The sequence below is a fragment of the Drosophila rhopaloa genome, unplaced genomic scaffold (genome assembly GCF_018152115.1).
Source record: "Drosophila rhopaloa isolate 14029-0021.01 unplaced genomic scaffold, ASM1815211v1 contig_163, whole genome shotgun sequence".
Taxonomy (NCBI): Eukaryota; Metazoa; Arthropoda; class Insecta; order Diptera; family Drosophilidae; genus Drosophila; species Drosophila rhopaloa.
The window spans coordinates 7,559,329-7,570,190 of NW_025335043.1; the positions used below are offsets into that span (position 1 = coordinate 7,559,329).

The following is a 10,862-nucleotide window of genomic DNA, read 5'->3' on the forward strand; positions in this document are numbered from 1 at the left end:
ACCCATATTGGTTTGTATTTTTGAGCCGATTTTAAGTCATTTTTATGAGCTAACTAACTAACCCCTTTCCAAATTTTCAAAAAATGGCTTTGCTGAAAAGTGACCAAAAGCCTGTGCTTCTAAGCCCATAACTTTTCTTACAGACATCCGATTTTGAAGTGGCATACCTCTAAATGATTGTGGTTTAATTCTCTAAAAACCTGTATACTCATCTTGGTTTGTATTTTTCGGTCGATTTTTAGTCATTTTTATGATATTTTCAAAATACTTCCTTTTTTCTTCTACGTACTTTTCAACTAGTACAATATACAATACGAGTAACGGATAGAAATATGTTAAGCTCAAAATGTTGTGGAAATTAAGAGCCAGCTTGATTTTCTGAAATTAACATAGCTCCTTTCCCATTTTTCCCAGTGAAGTTTGACAACGGAAACGAGCTCGTGTCAGACATCCTTGAGGCTCTTTTGCTCATTTATATGCATTCGGTCCGGAGAACACAACATCGGTGGATATTTGCTTAAGAGTGTAACATTATCGTTTCATATCCGTAAGGTCAGCAAATGTCGTTGGCTAAGATTGGATTGCACATGTGGCATACAGCATGTACCACAGGCATCAGGAGCAGAACCGAAACAAGCTTCATTTCGGTTTCGTTGGCAGACAAAACAAGTTTGACAGCTCTCGGCCAGCTGGGCAACTGATAGATACAGATAATGTAGCTTAAAGTTCTCGACTGCATCCCGCAGAAGTTCATTGCCATCGCAACAGAAGAGGGAAATCCGAGATATCAAGAGTGGAGATGTACGTATATATGGGAGACGATGCTGGAGCATTGAAAGTGAAGACGCAAATTGCTGTCGCTATCAGAGGACTTGAACTTGCGGAACAAGTTTCGGTTCTATTCACTCGGATAAAAGTAAAACTTAAAAAGAAATATAGATGCTGGACCCACACCATAGAATTTTTCAAATGCATAAACCGAATGCAGTCGTGCGAATTAAATAAAATGCCAGCTGCCATTATCCCATATCGAACCCACATAAATTGATGGCTGCTGCTGCATCGTCACAAATAAAACATTCATTGGATTGACATTTTAAAATGCTTTCCATGCACACGCGCTGCCATAGAAACGAATTGATTGGGAATTGGAAATGGAAAATGGTCGAAAATATGACAATGGAAAATGTATCTTTGCCATTTGAAATGGCATTGAGTGACCGCTAGCCAGAATAAAAATTTATTTAAAACTATGGTTTTACGCTTCCTGGTGGGATTATCAAATGTTAATTAGCCAAATGATGTTTTCAATTCATTTGCGGAAGTGGCGAGTGGCACTTAATTTAAAAGCCAATGTAGCGAATGATTGCATTGAAAATAGATGTAGGAAAATTGTATTTATTATTTGTTTAATATTTATTTGATCTGTTGTAGGGGATTATAATCTCTTAATCCTATCAGTTTATTTTAACCTTTTTTTTGCTTTTAAATACCAATGAAATTTTACTAAATCTTTCTAAATACATTACATTTAGTGGAATCATATCCTTTGCATTGCTCAACAATTTTATTTTTTGTCAGGGATTTTCCTTTATTTCACTTTTTTTATAATGACTCGATTCTTTAAGATTCAATTATATTGGTGATTTATCTTTGAAAATAAATTTTAGCCAAATATTTTTTAATGCCGCAGTCAAAAAAAAATGAATGGAAATTTATACCAAAATTAAAAATTCTGAATAGTTCTTATTCGAAACAATTTAAACTCATTACTGCCATTTTTAGTTGTTAGCTTCTATTTGATTTCCTCTTTCGAAACTGTTGATAAATGTTCATGCTGATTAGGTTCTAAAATAATATTAAAGAGTATTACTTTTTATAAGTTGCGTTAAGAAAACATTCCATAACATTCTTCACCTTTTGATTAGAATTTCCCACCACATTAAGCGCTTCATTACGCCCACATTCATCGTGCGACGTGACATTTCTATTGGCCTGTGCTGGGGCCAAAAGACCACATAAATCCCCGGTGCTTAAGCCAAGTCAGATATCGTGGCTCCCTCACCTTAAACGCTTAACCCCCCGAAACTACAATGCGCATTCATATTCGCTTTCGCATTCAGTGTCGCAATGCATTGCACGTACGAAAACCTCACCGTAAAATGACGGCGGACTGGCAGCGCTAAAAAGTGTAAGAAAATCAGCAACTAAATGGCGGCAGGATACGAAAGGGAAGAGGTATCCTGTGTGGGTGACCTGGCACATTTTGCTACTTAAAGCCACAAAAGCCACACGCACACACACTGCGAAGATGAGGCGACGTCTTTAGCACCGCCATTGTTGTTAATTTTGCAAGGCTGCCAGGCAACTTTGCGCCGGAAACGGAAACTAGGAGCACTTGGCTCGTCCTAGCTAATGTGTCCGTGTTTGTGTGTGTGTGTGCGTGTGTGTGAGGATGTGGGCGCACGTTGGTATGTGAGCATTTACAGTTGAGTTATGGCCACACATAAATAAAATGTCAGCGACAAAATGGCTGCCAAAGTTTCTGCGGAAATTACCTGAACTACGTCGTTGACACGAAATTGAGCCAGCAGCACTTTGACATTTTGTTCGCTTTTGTTTTGCGTATCTGATCACGTAATTCCCTGCACTTTTCAATTGAATTAAATGTGACCTAAGCCACTGAGCGCGGTTTGATGAACCGCTAAGCTTCCTGAAATTTCACAGTACCCAACCGATTACCCGATGAGCAGACAACAACGTGGTGTAAGCCCATTAGCCCTGTCAAAATCAGGTTAAAAAAGGTTCAACAAAGGCCGTAACCGCAGGCAAAAAAGGGTCCACTCTCATTCGGAACTTATCTATAAAATATTTACATTTTATTGCAGAGTTTCAGAGTGTCTCTCTGGCTATATTTAAATTTTACATTAATCCTTTACTGTGTGTTCTTTTATTTTGAAAGGGGTGAATATTTAACCCTCCTGCCTCAATTTGTATCACTTTCAGACCCTTTTTTTTGTGGCGAAAGAAAATTGATTTCTGGCTTTGTGTGTGGCGGCGAATTTGTTTTTGATTTGAATAAAAATGCAAATGTCTAGACAAAGTCGCTGGTTTTGGGTAAATATTTATGCTAAAGGGTATTTTAAAGAATTGCCCCAAAAACAGCTTTGTTCACTCATCCGAATCGCATCCATTTTGGACCGTGTAATGCAATTGGTTGGCTCTTGTTTTACGCTGCACTGACCAGACCATTAAAATGGGCAAAAAATAAGGAAACCGGGCAACATTCTTTGATATATATATGCTTTCTTTTTGCCCAGCTTTCCCATTTTCAATTTACGTTTACAATAATTCAACAAAACGTTCAAATGGCGTGCAATAAATTCGCAACATCACGAAGAAGGGAAAAGGTTCAGGAATGGAACCACGAACGATTTACCCTCCGCATACAATATTTATACATAAAATGTAAACTTTTCCGTTTTACTTTATTTTATTTGCACTTTATTGCACACAATAGCAATTTATGTTATGCCACTCTCAACTTGGCCGTACACAGTGCATATAAAATGTACTATAGGTACGTAACTTCGGGGGTCATATGCTGGTCAGTGTAAAACAAATGCTGACAAGTGCAATTATCCCGGGCGGAGTTGGGTGGTAATGCCCTCTGCCCTCGTAATGAATGTAATGCCAGCAAATGGCAGTGTAAGTGCGGTATATTCCACTCCGGAATCAGAGTGTTTCAGCTTGCCAAATGACCAGTGACTTGGTCGAGGGAGAGGTTTATTCGTAGGTGGTAAGAGGACCTGATTCCAGTTAAGACCCACGCGACATTTTGGTAACTGGCAGAGCTTTCCCATTAAAGCCATCGCCGCTGACTGTTGTGTTCTGTGTGTGGTTTTATGCCGGCTTATTGCACTTAACACACTTACTTGGATCGAAATTACAAGGCGATTATAAAGAAAGTGTATCAATGAACCATTTTTAAGCTGGCTTATAAATCAGTGTGGATTTGGCAGTTTAGTCAGTAATGGGAGGAATAAGATATAAAATAAGAATTAAAGGTACATTTAAAAAGTATTTGAAAGAGAAAGGAACGTAATACACATTGTCTTTGGTTTTCCTATAAAATCGTCACTTTAAAAAAAACAAAATGTTACTTTGAAATCTTTATAAAATGATTTTAAAGTCTTGGTACTTGTTTTTCACTCGACACATTACTATTAAAAACTCTACCCCACATCTCTATTAAAAAAACTCCTTTATTTTTGTCTCCTCCTAAAGTTAACGTGAAATCACCCTGCAAACACTTAAGTGCCAACATCCCACCTTGTCACCTGTCACTCCCTAAAACCAGGTCTTAACATCACCCACTAGTTGCCATGCAATGCTTAAATGTTGGCATCCATAAAAGTTGGCTTCCGTTTTAGCGCCTGTGCTAAATGAATTTATGTCACCGGCACTTCATTTAAAGGCCCGAACAAAAAGAAAGCAAGGGAAAAGTAGAATAAACTCCAGTCACTCCCCAGTCTAATATTCCGAGCGATGCAAGCCACAACCCGGCAGGTTTGCGTCTTGTGTCTGACATTAAATTAATTTGTTGCCTACAACTTTGCCAGCGGCAAATAGTGCCCATGGGTGGCCTTGCTCCATCTCGGAAGAGCTATAGCTCCAATTCAGGCTCCAGTTGGGGAAAGGCTCCCGGAAAACTTGTTAAAGACGAAAATAACAAGAAAAGTTTTAAATCATTCGCCAGTGCCAATGTCGCAAAAGTTGGTTCCGAAAAGAGAGCAGCCCCAAGAACAAAAACTAAAACAGAATAGGAAATGGGAATGGGTATGGGATTGGGAAATGGGTGAGTATAGAAACTTGAATGAAAGAAAGGCGTGTGTGTTATGGGTGTTGTAACTGCTAGCCTAGACAATACCTAAAACATTGTGGAAGGCGTGTCAAGGTTGTGTGGGTTCTCCTACATATATATGTATATGTATAAACCCAGAGCAACTGACAGAATTATGGCAGATATACAACACACATACACAAAGCGGGGGAGTCGTTCGGGTACTAAGTCTTTGCCTTAATAGTCAACGCTGGGGGAAATGTTTATTGCTGTTTGTACTTAGCCAGTAACCCAAATTGATAACAAAAATAAACTTTGCCAGCTGTCCTCGAGCCAAGTTGCATTTGGTTTTATGGAAGGCATCTTTAGTGAATTGTATTTGCTTGTGGTTATCTGGTAAGCCAACGGATTAGAAAAGTTTCTATTGATTCGCATAATTTGGTTTATAAATCTCTGATTTATTTATTATTTAGTTTACTAATACCATAAGTAATAAATACGTGCTTAATTGGAAGTTTTCAAAATATATTATATAGTCAAAGAAATTAATTTTTGTAGTATATTACTTAAACATTTAAGAGTACAATTTAGTATATGTTTTATGTAGATTTTGGTAAGCCATTTGCTGCCCAAAAGTGTGCTAAGCAATATAGCTTTAAATAAAAAAAAAACAAAATTATTATAATAAGGACTTTTATATTAAAGAGTATTTTCCAGTCACTTATGTACAGCCTTTAATTTTACCAATGTAATTACATTTGATTGGGTTACGTTACGCATCATTTATAAACTTGACCCCAATGGTGGCCCTATATATGTCACTGCCAACATATGGTGGTATACCTCCCAATCTTTCTCTATTTGCTTTCGGTTGCCACACATTTCTGAGCCATTAGCTGCCACTCGACCAATTTGTTGATCGTTTGCCTGCACTCTTTAAGTTTGTTTTTTGTACCGCTCACACTCTGCCGCACATACGCACCTAACGCCACACGCTTTTCCATCCGCTTTTCCGCCAGTTTTTACTCCTCTGGTTTTAGCGCCAAGCCCCTTCCCCTCCACCTCCCCTCTCCCCGGGAACAACTTCATTAAAAACTCGACACTGCAGCGGAGTAAACCAATTACAAGTTCGAAGGGGGTGCACACAAAATGTGATTAGAGTGCAATGCCGGGGCGGAAACAGCAGCTGCTCCTGCTGCGGAAAATGCAGTAGCAGGAGATGGAGCAGGACGAACAGCAGGATGCAGTGCCGCTCATTGCAGACACATAAACAATTTTACGAGCAACATTTTATAAGCAACAAACGAGGATGGAAGCTTGTTAAATGATTTAGGGCCAGTCCAGGGTCCAGATTCCATAGTCCAGGGCCCAACCATCTGCAATATGCTGCGACATGCACTTAAATCAATTTACTTCTGCCATTTGGTCGTCGTGAGGAATCTCGTTTCCAACTGCACATGAAAGTTGCCCAAGAACACTATTAAATCGTGCGCATCGACATCAGCATGTCCTGTGCACTCCTTGTCTTCCGGAACCGGGTAGTAAATTAAATTTTACCCATAATAGAGTACTAACATCATGGTGGTGGGAAAGTTGCAGGCACTGGCAAAAGTTGTGCATATTTTTAGACACATTCATCGGGACACTTTCCCTTCGGTATATCCCTTATCCCATTTCCCTTCAGTTTCTTCGAGGGACTGAAACATTGTTGTCTTTGCCACGCATATACATATATGTTGAGTAGGGTTTTCTCCTCTGGCAGCTTGTGGGCCACATAGGTCTTTTGTTCTGCACGGCGGGTCATCGTGCAACTGCAGAAATTACCCAGCTTTCAGTGGCCTTCTTGCTATCACCCATTTATTTACCCCTTTGTTGCGACCCCTTTGTTTCGACTCCTTTATTTCCTGCCGCTTCCTCTGGCTGTCATGTGTTTTTCCATTACCAACTGCAACACTTCCTGCGCCATTGTGGGATGACTTTTGTTCGGCTCACATGACGACGCCTGTTTTCCGGCTGCTCTCCTTCTTCCTCATCCTGGATGCTCGTCGTAACCGCATTTTCCTGCACATTTTACACATTTTCCCATGCACATTTAATTATGAACGCAATTTTCATTTGCATGTTGGACCAGTCACAGATTTTCGTCTTCCACACAAAGAAGAAATTCGTAAATTTTTTAATTAGCAATTGGTTTAAATGGAATATTAAATCTGTGTATTCTAAAATATATTTCATTTTAAGTCAATAACACTATAAAGCTTAATTTAATGTTTCGACAATATTGTTAATTTAAATACTCCTAAATTAAAGTACATTTGCATCTAAAATTTACTTTACCAAATTTTAATTTTTATTTAGTAAAGTAAATTTAACATACCTTGTTAAAGATATAAGATATATTTTTGACTTTGAAAACAATAAACTAATTTAGTTTTTCCCCGTGTATATCCTGTTCTCTTTTCCTTAATTTTCATAGAAAGCTCAGATGAATCGGGTGTTAATTTAATCAGCCGGATGCGTTTAGTCATTTAAGGACGATTAGTGTCATTGAACCTGTGCTTTGTGTGGCAGGGAAGTGAAGTGTAAGGAGCCGTGTGGGTAGGACTTTCGCACATCTGATTAATTACCGGCTCCGCGCATCTCATTGGACGCACATTACGCATACGCACTTGGGTACAAGATTGATGACCCAGTGCCCCGCCCCGTCCCCTTTTTGATTGATTGTGTTCCCGCAGCAGTTTGTCCTGTGCAGTATCCGGCCATCATCAGCCATGCAAGTCGCACATCCTTCAGCTATTCATCAACAGCTGCCCGTCTAATCATGGCCAGAATGTTTTCATTCTCTCTCGGGTTTATTCCTTTTTTTTAATTTGCCATTTTCCGCTGTTTGTTTGCTGGGCATGGCATATGCATTGCTCGATTTTCCTTTTCCCTCCCCCTTTGCCTTTCAACACGCTTGGTTTTCCGGGCACGTCGCTCTAAACAATTGCGCTGCCTCGAAACATTTTTGGCATTTGCCTCAACTATTTGTGACAGCCTGACGCCTGCGGCTCTGTTCGCAAGTTAATGCACTTAAAGCCGACGAATTTCACGCTCGAAATTATCTTTTTTAGGGATTCGACTCCTAATTAGCATGCAAAGTTCTGCTAAAACTTGAGACGACAGAGAAAATAATGTAGTAAGCTCGACAATGTGTATTCCTTGCACGCGACGCCTTTCCAACTTGGCATTAAATTTCAAATTAAATTGCTGCCTGCAATGCGATCCACGCACACAAGGGCGGGTATGCACACAGATACACACAAGGACTGGCACAAGGATGCTGCCAGGATATGTGTTAAAAATCAACGTCGGCAGCATTTGTCCCCATCACGTATACGTCACGTAGGCAACAGCAGCAACAAGAACTACACGCAAACTTGTCGATTGGATTTCAGCTTAAAGCTTATGCTTAAAGCCGCACGCATCGAGAAATTACGCATACGCCACGTGCTGCACATGTTGCGTTATAAAAATAAACTTCAAACATTTATTTGTGCACAGGTAGAAAAGACACGGCTTAAATGGGAATGTAAAAATGTGAATATTTTAAGAAATTATGTATACGACACATTGTGCATACATGCAAATAATCTTTGAACAGTTATTTCTGCACAGAGAAAGCAATATGCTAGGTATACAAGTACAAAATTATTCATAATTTGAAGAAGTGATACTCTTTTTGGATTTTAAAAACTTAAAACCTATTGAATTAAAGAAAATGTGCAAATATCTGAGAGTCTAAACAATTCTAAACAAGATCGTCATTTATTTCAACATTTGTATTTTCCGTTTCTACAAGATTTTTTTTTCTGAAATCTTGATTGTAACAGGTTTTCTTATCAGTGCCCTCGTGTGTAAATAAGGAGACAGGATGCTCATGCATAAATCTCTTTTAACTAATCAGCAACCTTCTGGGGTTAGCCGAAAGCAACTGCCATAAAGTGAAAAGTTTAAACAGCACTCGAACTTCATAAAGTGCACACAAAAACTCGGCAGCATTCGCTGAGGATAACGGCCTTATACGGTGGCTGTCAAAATAAATATAATAAAGCGAGAAAACGTTGTCAGCATTTTGAAGGGGAAACTTGGCCGGGATGAGGGCAAAAACAGGAAGAGGGAAATGTCAAAATATTTAACAACAAGCCCATCATCATCATCATCAGCATTGAAATGCCTGCCAAGGTGCAAATTCAATAAAGATAAAAAGTTGTTGGGGCCAAAGTCTTTTGTGGGGGAGGGGCTGGGATAAAATAACCTTATCGAGTCCTTGTCACGCCTGTCCTTCGAACATTTGCGTACGGCGGGAATTATTAAAAATTTGGCCTTTGTGGGGCATAAAATTCTGAAATTGTTGCCGCATAGCCATACGAAACGAAACGAAACGAGACGAGACGGAGATGGTTTTCCAGTTCAGTGACAGCTTTTCATTTGTTTTCCCTGCCCAAACATTATGACAATCGTACGCACACCCACACCCGCATAGGAAAAACAAATGGGATCCGGGTCAGATGTGGGGGACAGAGAATAAGTCGACACAAGTTTTATCTTTACGCTTGCCTGCGTTTTTGCGGTCCGACGTCGACGTCCCAAGTCGGAAACAAAGGGCCAACAAAGTAAATTCCACGGCAATGAAGTGTAAAAATAACAAAAGCTGCTTTCTGCCGGCCCCGAAACGATTCTACCTGGTCGTCGTCCTGCAGCTTCTCCCACATAGTTGGAATTTAATTTCACAACAATAGCTTTTAAGCCTCACCCCTCCGACCATGTCCTCTTTATATTTCCCCCGCAAGTTGACCAAAACTTTTGGTTTAAACATTTCCTTTAAAGTCATTCTGCTCGGAGGTTGCCTTTTAACGCACATTAAGCCCGAATGTGTCCTCTGTTTCTTGGCATTTCCCGTCGAGTTCCTTTGCCGGCCATTTCTTATGGCCATTTGGCTTTTTATTGACTAACAGCGCGACTCCTTTTTTTGGGTCATTTTTTTGTGCTGGTACTCCTGTTTTGTCCTGCTTGTCACGTGGCCAGATGCTCAACTTACAAGGAACAATCAAGATTGGCCGGCTCTCTTTTTTTATTATTCTAGTTCCCTAATTGGAGGCAACGCTGTACGTGTGCTCGAGGCAATTAAAATTGCTCACATCCTGCACGTTCGTCCTTAAAGGCAATTAAACGGTTTTAATTAGTTTTAACGACAAGTATTTTGCACTCTCATTTGTCACTGGTCACGGTGTCTATTAGTGGAATAAGAGGTGCTCAAGATGGAGATAAGTAAATTGTAGTTAAGGTTGCGGTCAAAGTTGTTCAAACTAATTGGGAACACAAAGCTTAGCTAAGCTGAGTAAAAACTTTATAAAAGTGGGTTATAATACGGAATTAAATTTAATTATTATAATATATATTTGGCTACCTATGAAACAATAACTTTTAAATACATTTCACATCATGTGATTTGGATTATTTCCCGAAACCTAGTTATATGAAACTAATTAATTATAAATAATTAATAACTTTTCTTGCCGTAGATAATATCAGTTACAAAAACGTATTATTCTATATTTATATTTCGTTGCTTAAAAACAATGAATCAAGGTCGATATTCCGACACATTTATTAAAGTAAATCAAAAATACAAGAAAAGCTTATTATAGAATCTATAAAATTGATTTAAAATTTCAATAATTATTTAAAACATTTTGTAGTATTTTTGAGCTGACCTTTTCTTGTCATGGATATTTTACTAGCGCAGATGCAACCTTTAACAAAAACATACGACTAAACCAGTTTTATATGTTTCGAAGGTCATTAAAAAGCGGCTCACTTATGCATATTGGAATCGCATCTCTTAAACAAACCCGAAGATGTATCTGCAAACTTAAAACTCAATGGTTTTTTGATAGATAATAGCGGCTCAATGGTCTAGGGGTATGATTCTCGCTTTGGGTGCGAGAGGTCCCGGGTTCAAATCCCGGTTGAGCCC

At 39.1% G+C, this 10,862-nt stretch overlaps 1 non-coding gene across 1 annotated transcript; it reads left to right on the plus strand.

Moving 5' to 3' along the window:
* The first annotated feature begins 10,790 nt into the window (after positions 1–10,790).
* Trnap-ugg lies at positions 10,791–10,862 on the plus strand. Its single transcript has one exon. It is a non-coding gene; the product is annotated as a tRNA-Pro (tRNA).